Here is a 14,547-nt window from a genome sequence, read left to right on the forward strand (position 1 = left end):
CTTCAGCTAAGTAATACCAGTATCTCCCTCTCCCCAGGTTTTCCATGCGATCCTACAGTTATCAGCACACAACTGCCATCTTTTACAGTATTCCCTCCAAGAAGACTGAGGTAGATCTGTTCAGCATTAACTTGAAGTTCAAGCAAGTTCCTCAGTTACAGGAGCGAACATAGGTCAATTGGTGGTGTCAGATAAACAAGTTTACATAAGGGACCACTTGCCCTGCACCCAGCGGCAGCTATCTGCACTCCAGATACACTTCAAGATATATGATGCATGTACTTTGCCACAGAGGACTTCTGTCTCTTTTTCAGGTACAAATGGAAAACTCATTCAAAACAGCAGCAGAGGAATCAGTACATCTACAAGAATGACCACCCTCAACATGCTGTAGAACATATGCCCACCACACATAACTAATAACTATCTTCTCATTAACCTCCAATGTTCCAGAAACTCCAAAACAACCAGAACTCCCCTCATCTTTGCATTCCCCAACCTTTCATCTCCTCAGCCCCTGACTCAGGAATGCCATACTCACTTGATCTAACCTGCATCATAGAAAAGGCAAAATGATTCCATAAAGAATGACTCACCCTCACAGTCTCTCCCTGAGGAATGCAGTATTAACAAAGGCCTCTTCCCAGCTTTAAGTATGGCTCCTTCTCTCTAAGCTGGCTCCTTCCTGAGAACAGAGATGAGTAAGTCAAATGTGCAAATAAATAAAAGGTGTCCTCAGCCCATCTCATCACAAGAAATTGCTAACATCTCAGACGGCCCCTACACCCTCCCCCCCACAGGTGCAGCTCTTTACATGTTAAGACTTAGTGAGCATTTGTGTTTCAGATTCTTTACGATGTGCTTTGCAGGCAGGACTCAGGGGTCACCTGCAGACTGCCCCTCTGCAATATTCTCTCAGGGCACACAGGAAATTCCTGTGCTTTGGTTGGGGAAGATGAGGTGAGGTCAGCTTCTGCTGTTCTGCTCTCCTGCCTAGCTGCTCACACCTATGTGTAGAAATGATCAGTTGCACAACTCTTCACTATGGCTTCACCACCAGCAGTCAAAAAGCAGTTACACCAGGCCTTCAGAAACAGAAAATGGGCAGTGAGGGTAAGCTGTACTGCAGTTACCACTGTCCTCTTCACACTAAGGACAAACACAGATATCCAGAGCTATAATGGGAAATTAAGAGAACTTCCAGACCTGAAAGAAGGACAGTGGCCAACTTGGGACCTCCCAGGAGACAGAAAACCCTTCTTGTCCCACCTCTGTCTTTGACGGCTTGAAAAAAAGCCAGCTTGTTAGCACAGGCAGGCAGGTACTCTGCACCTAGGCTTTCACCCCTGTCAAAAAGAGAGGAGCCTAAGCCATGACCCCTTCCCCACCGTGCTTTCAGGCTGTGCCTCCTGCACTGTCACAACAGATTGGGCTGTGACAGGTTGGGCAGGAAAACCAGAGATGTTTTACATTTTCTGCTTGACTTGCAGTCCTTTTACCAGGCTGAGGCTTGGGACAGTTTTTCCACTGGTATTTTTATTATGCTTTAGGAGAAAAACAGGTCTGAGGTTGACACTCAGCAGCACAGCTTCAATACTATGCACATAAATTTAACTACTTAATTCCATCGAGCATTGGGTAAGTGGGGCAGCTAAGCCCACTGTATTGCATGGCACATTTATCACTAAGTACAGCATGCAATTCCCTTTGCCATTTAGGCTTACACAGTTTAGAGCATTCCCAATCACGCTGAATTATTCTGGAGTTCTCATTTCAAATTACTTCCTGAACATGGTGCTTGAATGCTGCCAAACCTTCACACTGACTTTAAGGAGAACTGAGTTCCTGTGAGGCTGCTCATGCACTGCCAGACCCCAAATGCTGTTGGGATGTCTGCATTGCACTGCAACATTGGTGGAACAAAAAAAACAGGTTAAGTGGGATCTGATTTAAAGCTACAACTGGAAAACGGGTGTCATTGGAGGGAAGACAAAACACTGCACCAAAATTATCTGTTGATTTCTTATTGGTATCTAATTGATAACAGGTTTGATGAGGGTTTTATCAGTAGGAAAGGTGAATCATAAGATTGCCCAGAGCTGGAAAGCTTTAAAGCTCAACTAGTCCAGTCCCCCTGGTGAGAGCACGGACAGCTCCAACTAGACTGGGTAGCACAGAGATTCATCATGCCTGGCCTTGAATATCTCCAGTGATAGGGCCTCCACCACATCCCTGGGCAACCAGTTCCAGTGTTCCACCATCCTCATAATAAAGAACTTCTTCCTAATGTCCAACCTAAATCCAGTCTGCTCCAGTTTCAAACCATTGCCTTTCACCTTGTTCACTAACACCCCTTGTAAACAGTCCCTTCCCAGCTTTCTCGTAGGCCCCTTTCAGGTACTGAAAGGTCACAATAAGGTCTTCCAGAAGCCTTCTCTTCTCCAGGCTGAACAACCACAACTCTTCCACCCTATCTTCATAGAAGTGCTCCATCCCTTTTTTGATCATCATTTGATCACCCCCCTCCAGACCTGCTCCAGCAGGTCCTTCTTGTGTTAGGGCCCCAGAGCTGGACACAGCACTCCAGGAGAGGTCTCTACAGAGCAGAGTAGAGGCGTGGAATCACTTCTCGATCTGTTGGCCATGCTTCTTTTGTTGCAGGCCAGGATGTGATTTGATTTCTGGGCTGCAAGTGCACATGTCCAGTGTGGTTTTTCACACTGTCAAAGAGCTGTGTTACAAGAAATTATGAGTGAATTACTACAGATGTTCAGCTCTGGATCAATGTCAGCAACAAAACCTGTGCAGAATCTCTTACCTCTGCTTTCTGTTTTAGGTCACTAATAATATTCCAAAAAGCAAGCCAAGGAAACATCCTCCTGCAGCAGCTGTGTGCAGGGGAGGCATGCAGGGAGCTGAAGGTCAGCATCAGGAGGGGCCTTGGTAGGAAGGGTACAGCCCAGCAGCTCCCAGCCTGGCTGAGATCCCACTGCTGCACCGGAGCAGAGCTGCCTTCATGTCCATAGTGAGGAGAGCTCACAGGGAGTCTGATACGGTGTCAGAAATCAGCTGTCACTTTTAAGTGAGCTCCCTTGTTACAGCAAGGTGGCCAGAGAAAGAGCCCAGCTTTGATCTTTGGGAGGCAGAAATGTACTCATTGGCAGGCTGCCATCCCATCCTCCCCTGGGAAACCTCACACTGTGCTTTCACAAGTGAGACCCAGCTTCCAACAGCAAGCTCACAAAACCCTCTAACTCTCATAAAACAAACCTTTCCCTAAAACCACATAGATGGGAGGGGGCACACTGGTCCTGCAGCTCCATTGCTTTGGTTTTGGATAAAAAAAACATTTTCAGTTGAAATCCTGGGTTGGGAGAAGTAGAGAATTATTGTTCTAAGTCTTCTCAGATGACAAAATGAATCCAGGTTTCACCACCTCTCCTATGCAAATCCTGCCTTGTACAGATTGATCCTTGTACAGAGTCACAGATTACATCAGGCTGGAAGGACCCTCAAAGATCATCTTGTCCAACCGCCCTGCACTCAGCAGGAACACCTACAACTAGAGCAGGTTGCCCAGAGGCACGATGAGTCTGATCTTAAATGTCCCCAAGGATGTGGCCTCAACCACATCCCTGGGCATTCTGTTCCAGTATTTCACCGCTCTCATTGTGATGAACTTCCTCCTAATGTCCAACCTAAATATACCCTGCTCAAACCATTGCCCCTCACCTTGTCACCACAAGCCCTTCTAAACAGTCCCTCCCCAGCCTTCCTGTCAGTACCCTTCAGATATTGAAATGGAGCTCTAAGGTCTCCCCGGAGTCTTCTCTTCTCCAGGCTGAACAGCAGCCCTAACTCACTCAGCCTGTCTTCATAGAAGAGGTTCTCCAGGTCTCTGATCATCTCTGTGGCCTCCTCTGGATCTGATCGAGCAGATCCATGTCTCTCTTGTTTTGGGGGCCTCAGTTTCCTTTCTGCATCTTAAACCCTGAAGGTTTAAGAGTGATAGAGTTACAAGTCAGATACCATTAGATACATTTTAAACTTCCTTCTCTTTCAGGGAAACAAACCCAAACCCTAAGTCTTCTCAATGACTTCAGCTGTACTACAGAAGTGTTATTAAAACTATTCTGGATGTGACAGAAATAATAAAGGTGGTTGGGAGATATTCCTGAAGAAGAGATGTCCAGGGAGCATGTCTAATTATGTGATCAGCATTTTTTAGGCCCTTAATACAGGTATTATTGATGCAAGTCTGCTTCCTTGGCTATGCAAATAGCCCTTGAACATGACAAAAAATTTCCAGTCCTGTTGTTTGTAAAGGCCAGGTGGGGGATGCATGGCTGTCTGAAGCCTGGAGAGACTTTCTTAATGGAATCCAACAAAATTAGCTGCCTTTACTTACTACATGACTCTCTGAAAAAAGCAAATAAATCACTAAGAGCCTTGTAATGGACTCAGCTCTTCCTGTTCTGAATGAATATTGTTCAGATTTAGCTCTATAATGCCTACCTCTGATATTGCTACAGTGGCTTCTTTCTTTTCCTTGCTGTTTGGAAGATTCCCAAGGTTTTTAAGGCGCTGCCTCTTCTTCCATAGCAAGAAGTGCAAAAGGCATTCTGCTGGTGAGCTTGCAGCACATTTTCTGGAACCATTTCCACCTGATCATGTTCTCCCACAAGATCTCTGGAATGGAAAGGGGATCTGGAGCGCTCTCATTTCCTGTGAGCAACCCAATACATCTTTCCTCTAAACCCTGTGTGCTAATGGATTTATTAGATACTGTGGGATATGTTACTATTTCAGAGATTCATAGAATGGTTTATGTTGGATGAGACCTCAAAATTCACCTAGTTCAAATTTCCCTGCCACAGGCAGGGCACCTTCCACTAAAACAGCTTGCTCGAGGCCTCATCCATCCTGGCCTTGAACAGCTGAGAAGCCACTTCCTCTACTCGTGTTGAATTCACGGCAGACATAACAGCCTGTCTGCTATGGCAGATCTGAGCCTGCCTCTTAATTCACAGAGTCATAGAATCAGTTCAGAACTTTAAGATCATCCAGTCCAACCATTCTCTAACTCTACCAAGGCTGGTGCTAAGCCATGTCCCTCAGCACCACTTCTACTGGAAGGTTTGTAGGCCAGTAACTAAGGATCTCTTCTCTATGACAATGCAGCCTTGCCCATTGTGATCCAAATGACTTGGTAGTATATCAGGAATTCACTAAAGACAAGGATGATTGCTTCATGGGAGAAATTTGCTTACAAAGGTCTAGCTCTGCAGTGAGATTTGGCCCACTGGACACACCCTGACTGTTCCCACGTCCCTCAATCTCTGCATTTTTAGCACACACTTGGAATTTTAGAGATTTAAACTAGTACTTTGACCAACTCTTCTTTGATACTTTGAAGGCAAGAAACACTTATTTTTTGGGGGTTGTTTGGTTTTTGCTGGTGCTTGAACTGGTGTTTTTTACTTTTGCTTGTATCTTTTTAGCACAGAAGAAAGGCAAAATGCTACAGTAATAGAAATCAAAGCTTTTCATCGTGACATACTTCTTTTTGCCCTTGTAGGAGGTATGGACCTTTCTTCATGCAAGTCTAAAATCAGTAAGATACAAAATCTCAGCTTAAAATTTACCTGATTTTTCCTCAGAGATGTGGGGGGGAGTGTGCTGTAATGTCTGGCAGGTTGCTGGTTTCAGTGCTTATTCAAGAAAAAATGCTACATGAAAAGAATTCCTGGTTTGGATAGGGATAACAGTGCAACTGATAATCAATCAGTGACAAGTTTTTTATGTGCTTAAATGAATCCATGCAAATGTTTGTGATTTCATTATTTTGTTTCCTTACAGAAATGAATGAATGACAGAAGTTTTGTTTTGAAAGGCAAAAAACTTACTACAACAGTCATATAAGGTAAAGCTGGAAAAGCACCTGGCTCAGATGGATTTGACACTGGGTTTGTTTTAATAGAGAATATCTTGTGTTCAGAATTCAAAATTTCTTACTTCTAAAGTGGCTTCAGAGATACTTTGCACTTCCTGGGAAACTGCTATTTAAATCATTCCCAAAACTAGAAAGGACCTTATGCTGCTTTTATGAGGAGCAGCTGAGGGAACTGGGGCTATTTATCCTGGAAAAGAGGAGGCTGAAGGAGACTGCATTGCTCTCTACAGCTCCCTGAAAGGAGGTTGGAGCAACGTGGGGGTTGGTCTTTTCTCCCTAGTATCGGGTGAAAAAGAAGAGGAAATGGCCTGACATTGTGCCAGGGGAGGTCTAAGTTGGACATTAGGAAAAATTGCTTTTGTGAAAGAGTGATTAATTTGTGAATCAGAATGCTCATGGAAGTAGTAGAATCAGCATCCATGGAAGTGTTCACAAAACATGCAGTTATGGCACTGAGGGACATGGTTTAGTCATGGACTTAACAGTATTGCATTAACAATTGGGACTTGATCAACTTAAAAGATCTTTTCCAACCTGAATGATTCTATGACCCATTTCAACGTCACCTGTCAAAACAATGTCAAATATTATTAGTTAAATCCTTTGCAAAACTGATTGGATAACACCCTGTCCTGAGTCCATGTCCATCCATTTGAGTTAATTTATTTATCAATAGGGATCTAACAATAGGCTCTTTTTACAAGGGCTTCTGGTGATAGGATGGGAGCAAATGGATTGAAGCTTGAGGAGGGCAGATTTAGGACGGGTATGAGGAAGAAATTCTTTACAGTGAGGGTGGCAAGACACTGGAACAGGTTGCCCAGGGAGGCTGTGGATGCCCCCTCCCTGGAGGTGTTCAAAGCCAGGTGGATGAGGCCTTGAGCAAGCTGCTCCAGTGGAAGGTGACCCTGCAGTTGGAAACTAGATGATCTTCAAGGTCCCTTCCAACCCAAACCATTCTCTGAATCTATGAATTTAAAAAATAAAATCAAAGGTTCCTCTTATCACCCAATGTGGCTAAAGGAAAGACCACAACCTTTATTTACTCTTTTTTTTTCTTTTCTTCTTACATGTTCACCTTTGAAATCCAATTTGTATCTGGGATTTAACTCCCAAGTGATTCTTTTGCAAGCTGGTTACTAATTGCATTGTTCCTGACCAATTCATGCCTCACTGATCCCAGGAGGGTTGGTTGTCTTCCCACACCACTGCTGCTGGAGCTGTACCTCAACTTGCAGCTCTGACTAGACATGCACAGCGGCACTAGAGGATAATGCCACAGAATACAAAAGCAATGCTTCACATCTCCAGAAATGCTGTTCACATTTTCATAGATAAATGGAATATTTCGCTTGTAACCTGTTAAGACTAATTGATGTTACTGGGCATATCTCAGAATGCAAAATTAATCTGGATACTACAGGAGTGCTTGGAAGACACTTCATGGGGAATGTAGGACAAGTAGAGCTTCAGCTGGCAGCAAAATATTTTAAATTATTTGAAATATTCAGTCTCCCTGAGACAGAAAGTGTCTGCAAAAGTTCTCTTCAGTCATTAGATAAATGGACGGGTGGAAAGACTGACCCACCAATAAACCTGTACCCTCAACCTAACAAATTTAATGTGGCAAAATGTGGTTTTCAGAAGTTAGAGAGAAGGATTAAAACATCTCCAGAGCCCTACCCCTGTTCTAATTTGAGGGAAGCTCAAAAAAAAAATAATTGGAAAGCACTTATGAAACAGCTAGGGACAGTTTTTGTGAAACACCTGGAGGCCTCCACCTCCTCCACCCAATACAGTAGCTGAGAGTAGCGCTCTCCTGCCTTTCCAAGCAGTCACCTACCTGGCTGCTGATGGACCCAGCCCTTCCTAATGAAATGTTGAGTTCTTTGTGTTTTGACTATTCCCTGCAATGCTCAATAATTAAGAAGGAGGTTTGGTTTTCCAGCACTGAATCTCCACAAGAAGCCAGCAATAAAGAATGATGGATTTGGGGAAGTGACTACATTTAGTAGTACCTCCTATTGTTCCTTCTTTCCAGGAGGGATCGTCTCACACCTCTCTTAGCTTCCACACATGCAATGTATTAATTTGTTAACTTCCTTAAGAGTACCATACAAAGCAGACCTATGCAACACACAACTACAACTTCTTTAACTTGCAAAACAACACCTCTGTCATAGTTACTAATATACTACTATACTAACAGTAGGAAGAAATTCTTTCCCATGAGGCTAGTGAGGCACAGCAACAGGTTGCCCACAGGAGCTGAGGAGGTTCCACACCTGGAACTTTTGAAACACAGATTGGATGGGCCTTGAGCAAGCTAGTCTGGTAGAGGGTGTCCCAGCCCATAGCAGGGGGAGTTGGAATGTGCTGATTTTTCACATTCTTTCCAACTCACACCATTCTGTGATTTTCACTCTCCTAATAAGAAACAGAACCTTCCCTCCCCTACCCTCCCCTCAAAAAAACAAAAAATAAATATAAAATAAATGAAAAGCAATTCCAAGGATGTGTTTGGGCGTGAAATGCTAAGTAGAGACTTTAGGGACAAAAGGAATTTTTCTCTTTAAATACAACTTAAAGGGAAGCAGAAATTCTTCAAAGTTTCTTTAATTATCCTGGACATTTCATTTAATAAAAGAAGAATCAAATATTCAGAAGCTTTACTCTTTAAAGCATCCATGTATATAAAAGCATCTGTAATTATTCCTTCAAACTTATTAAAGGCATGAATGGATTTGTACTAATCTAACATGATAATAATTGGTACTAATAATGACAACTTTTATCAGCAGCATTGAACTGCAGACTCTATACAGTACATCTGAATATGGCAATCCAGGAAAGACTTTGCTGAGAGCCCAGACATTAAAAAATTATTTCTCTGCTAAAGGGAATGGCAACCTTGGGCCACAGAATTTCACCTCACCTCACACATAGATGAGTAAATGGAAGGAAACCCTCCCTCCCTCTCATCCTTCCTCTTTTCCTTCTTTCCCTTCTTTTTCTCCCTTCCTTCCTCCCTCCCTTCCTTCCTTCCTTCCAAATGCCTGCCTTCCCTCCATCCCTCTCTCCCTCCCTCTCTCCATCCCTCTCTTCCAAATTCCTTCCTTCCATCCTTTTCCCTCCAGTCCGTCCTCTGAAATGTGTTCACTTCTAAAACCTGCTGCAAATACAGTTTATTTGGAGGGAATTTGCTGGGGAGGGTGGAAAAAATACTTTCCTTGGGTGGTAATATTTTGATTTTGGTTTATGTAACAATTTTAGATGGAAATTAAAGCACGTCCTCACAGTTCTGTACAGTTAACAGTTTTTGTGTGGAAAGGTTGTGATTGGTGTTAAGCATTACAGTGCTTGGGAAAATAACGGGGAAAATTATTTTCCCATGCATGGAATAATAAAGGTGTTTAGCAATCTTAACACTGCCTGTAATACGCTTGCTCAAATTGAAGTGGTTTCAAATTCTGCCTATGGCACAACAGAACTGATATCAACTTTCCACAACGATGGTGTTAGGGTTGCACTAAGGAGACAGGAAATCTTAATGCACTCTGTTTGTGGTATTCCCAGGAAGCAATTAATGCTAACAGTCATGCAGGCTGGAAGTGGGAACCACTATAAATTACATCCTGGGCTCCAGATTGCAGAGGCAAATTTTGAATTGATTTATACTTTTTAGTTTTAAAGTGATTATTTCTTGAAAGCCAGATATCCAGAGGAGTGGATTTAAATACTGAATTTCCCTCAAGGGTGTGTACTGGGACCAGTGCTGTTCAATTTCTTCATCAATGATACTGACATTGTGACTCAGGCACCCTCAGCAAATCTGCAGATGGCACTGAGCTGAGTGGTGTGGTTGGTAAGACTGAAGGATGGGATGTGTGACATCCAGAGGGACCCGGACAGGCTAGAGAGGTGAGCTGAGGAGAATCTCATGAGGTTCAATGAGACAGAGTGCAAGGTCCTGCACCCATGTTGGGACAACCCTTGATATCAATCTACACTGGTGGATGATGAGGGGGTCTGGAGAACCTCAGCCTGGGAGAATTGGGGCTGTTCAGCCTGGAGAAGAGAAGGCTCTGCGGAGACCTTAGAGCTATGTTTCAGTATCTGAAGGGGGTCCTTACAGGAAGGGCTGTTTACAAGGGCTTGTGGTGACAGGATGAACGGCAATGGTTTGAAACTAGAGCAGGGTATATTTAGGTTGGACATTAGGAGGAAGTTCATCACAATGAGAGTGTAAAATACTGGAACAGGCTGCCCAGGGTTGTGGTTGAGGCCCCATCTTTGGAGACATTCAAGATCAGACTCTGTGTGGCCCTGGGCAGCCTGCTCTAGTTGGAGATGTCCCTGTTGAGTGGAGGGGGGTTGGACAAGATGACCTTTGAGGGTCCCTTCCAACCCAGAGCAATCTATGAATCTGTGCAAATACAATTGATATGATCAATATGCTTAGGGCAAATTTATGCTCTGCACTTGGAAATAACTGTTGCTAAACAAGTAAGATGATGAAAATATTCTTTTGTGAGGATAAAAAATCATGAGCAATGACAAAAAGAAAAACAACTGTGCACTTTGGAAGATTAATAGAGATGGAAAATAAAAACCATTCTGGAACTCTCAGGTTTGCTTTTATGCTTTAGGGAAGGACATTTCCTGCCCTACAGCTTCAGAAGTCAAGTGCCAGCATTTTTGTCCTACAAAATTATCACTCATTCTACATTCCTTTGTGCCAAGTTGTTATTTTCTGCAATTGCCTTCAACTCATCTAAAAATCTTATTGTTACAGCCTCATGAGAAGAGCAAATTGCATTTAAAAGGTGAGGAACAGCAACACTTTATTTGGCAAGATGAAATGATTGTTAAGCCAAAATGTGAGATCATGCCTGAATGACTTTGCAAGGGAGAGCTAAGTTTTAAAATTCTACAAAGGGATTTTGGAAATTTCTCTTCCAAGGGCCACAAAATCTGCATTTAAGACTTTACATCTTCACTAGATCACTTGGACACTTCATTACCTGAATAACCTTCGATACCTCAAGGAGGCCTACAAGAAAGCTGGGGAGGGACATTTTACAAGGGCTTGTAGTAATAGGATGAGAGGGAATGGATTGAAGCTTGAGGAGGGCAGATTCTGCCTGGAGATTAGGAAGAAGTTCTGTCCAGTGAGGATGGTGAGACACTGAAACAGGTTGCTAGGAGAAGTTGTGGATGCCCCCTCCCTGAAAGTATTCAAGGCCAGGTTAGATGAGGCCTAGAGCAAGCTGGTGTAGCGGAAGGTGTCCCTGCCCATGGCAGTGGGGTTGGAACTAGGTGATCTTCAAATTCTCTTCCAACCTAAACCATTCTATGAACTGCAGAGAGAGGCTGACGGATTTCACCAGAGTCACTTTTCTCTCTGGACCAAGAGACTAGTGAAACTATTTTCTTATTCAATATCTGCCTGCTTATGCTTCCTTTATGCCTTTTCCTCATTCAGATTTCATTCCCAAGGGTTCATAAGGGTTTTAAGGTTCCTAGTCAAGAGGCATAGATATGTATTGTGAAATTATGGTGCTGGAAACTGGATGTGGGCATGGTGTTCTGAATACATCATGTATGTATAAAGAGTTTTCTGCACACTTCAGAGTAAATAACAGTGTCAGGAAGAATGAGGAGGAATCAACTGCAGTGGACATAAACTCTAGGAATAGCTTCAGCTTACTCGTTATGCTTTCAGCTCACATCTCAAATCAGCTCTACTTCCATTTAGCTTTGGTCAGAGCAGCATTTTTTTTTTCAGCTTCTTGATGGAACCTGGTTTATTACAGCACTTGACCCCTCTTCCGTCTCAGGAGATGCTTAATTCTTGATATAAGGATGGAAAAGCTGAGCCACTCAGGACCCACAAACCTGACTTCTATTACAAATTGTGATGGATAAAATGAGAACCCTGCTTAAATGGGAATTTTGAGGGGCAGGGAGGTGGGGAGGTAGAGTTTGGATATGGTAAAACTATTAAAGCAACAATGTGACCTAGAAAATAAAAAAGGCCCCAACAGATTGAAAGATCATGTGCTGATTAATTGTGATCTTTCATGAATGCATTCTGATGTGTGCCTCTGCTGCACAATCACTACAAAATAAATTTAAGCAGCATGTTTTATGTGCCATTCCCAATGATTTTCTAAATTAGGGCATTTTTTCCCCCTAATTTCCAAAGATGGCATTTAATTATGTGGAATGTTCCCCATTTATTTACTAAATGCTCATAACTGCAGTGGGATGGTGGGATTTGCTACTGCTCCCAACCCAGTAGTTCATTCAACTCACTAAGCACCAGATTCTGCCTGCCACTTACACAGGAGTGTAATGGATGATGGAGATGTGAGCAAAGAAAGTGAGGGCCTTTCCATCAAAACTGGTTTGCAGGAGACGAGGATCCCCAACATATGAATAAAGCACTTAATTCTTCTCCCCAAAAGCTCAGTTTAATTAAATGAGAAGAGGTTAGATCACCATGTTTGATCAAAGCTTTGACCAGGAGGTTGGGCAAGGTGACCGCTTGACATGTCTTCCAACTGGAATAACCTACTATCCCATCCTGGGCCAGAAGGGACCTTAAAGATGATCTACTTCCAACCCCCAGTATGGGTTGGGACACCTCCTGCTAGACCACGTTTTTCACTGACCCATCCAACTTGGCTTTCAACACTCCCAAGCTTGGAGCATCCACAGTTTCTCTGGGTGGTTATTTGAGCAGCTAACTTTTGACAGAGAAAGATGGGCAACACAACATAAAATTTAGTTCTGTGAGCAAACAGTGTGCAAAGAGGAGGTGTAGCCATGCTTGGTCTACACAACAGAAGCAAGCAGGATACACCTTGTTCTGTGCTCCTCTGGCTCTTTTTTGATTAAGCCTGCACCTGATGCTAGTCCCTAAGCAAGACCCCACCAGCTATGATCTATCCAGGACTTCTACCACCACGTTACTCTGATCCTCAGCCCACCTCCTGTGTCAGTGCCACAGCACAGGCACTGAACCGGGCTGAGCAGCAAACAATACTTAGCAGTCTCTACATCTGGTGAGGAGCACAGTAAACAAACATTGGGAAAAACAATGCCTTGGTAGTGTTAAAAAAGAGATTACAAAGTTAGCGAGGATAGAAGACACATGGAGTTTTAAAGAAGAGACAACACAATATGAAGGAACCTTTGTGCCCAAATGTTCATCTTGCCCAACCCAGCTCAAAATTGCATGAAGGGACTGGTAGTGATCTTGAGTTATTCTTTATAATCCACAGGTGATATATTTAGGGCACTATTTTCAGCTCTGGAAGCCAGAGACTGAATTCACAGGATGAACTGTCTGGACTTGAAAAAAGCAAAAACATTTAATTCAGAAACATAATTCAGTCTGCCATAAATGAAAAAAAGAAGATATAATTGGAAATGTCCTTGTTATAGTCAAAGAAAGGTTCTCCCTCCTCCTATATGAGGGTCTCCCCCTTACCTAGTCAGCCCTAGTTAGACTACATCTGGAATACTGTGCACAGTTCTGGGCTCCCCAGTTCAAGAGGGACAGGGAACTACTGGAGAGAGTTCAACAGAGGCTATAAGGATGATGAAGGGACTGGAGCATCTCCCTAATAAGGAAAGATTGAGAGACCTAGGACTGTTTAGTCTGGAGAAGAGAAGGCTGAGAGGGGACATTATCAATGTCTACAAATACCTGAAGGGTGACTGTCAGGAGGATGGAGCCAGGCTCTTTTCAAGGATAGGCACTAATAGGATGAGGGGTGATGTCTGTAAACTCAGAGGCAGGAAATTCCACCTCAACATGAGAAAAAAACTTTACTGTGAGGGTGGTGAAGCCATGGAGCAGGCTGCCCAGAGAAGTTGTGCAGTCTCCTTCTCTAGAGATCTTCAAAATCCAGCTGGATGCATTCCTGTGTGACCTACCCTACATGGTCCTGTTTTGCAGGGGAGATGAACCTGATCTCTGGGAGGTCTCACCCAACCCCTAGCATTCTCTAATTCTGTGAAAGCTCTTCTTACCCTCCGTCATTCTAAATAAATTGAGTACAATTACTGCTATTACTGAGGGATTACCCAAAAACCTGAAACTCAAAACATCTGCTTAAATCTGTAAGACATGTATACTGCACACTCCCAGTACCTGTATTTTTAACGACTGCTGGTTGTTATTTCATTTCTCTGAGCTAATTAGCTGACTAAACCTCTCCATGCTTTGGTCAGACAAGATAAAATAATAAAGAACTGGAGCTACACAAAAGGAAGCAGATGAATGATTAACACTACCTGGCTGACTGCAATATAGATGAATTTTGGCCATACATATAAAAAGTGGGTGTTTCAGAGAGAAGGAAAATCTGCAGTGGTTCAAGTCTCTTATAAATATATAGAGATAGATAGATAGATAGATAGATAGATAGATAGATAGATAGATAGACAGACATAGATATAAATATAGATAGAGGTATATAGATATATAGATAGAGGTATATAGATATATAGATAGAGATACAGATAGATAGATATAGAGAGATCTGTATATATACTTTATTTTTACTGTTTCTTGTGCTGTT

Source organism: Dryobates pubescens, chromosome 2 (genome assembly GCF_014839835.1).
Source record: "Dryobates pubescens isolate bDryPub1 chromosome 2, bDryPub1.pri, whole genome shotgun sequence".
Taxonomy (NCBI): domain Eukaryota; kingdom Metazoa; phylum Chordata; class Aves; order Piciformes; family Picidae; genus Dryobates; species Dryobates pubescens.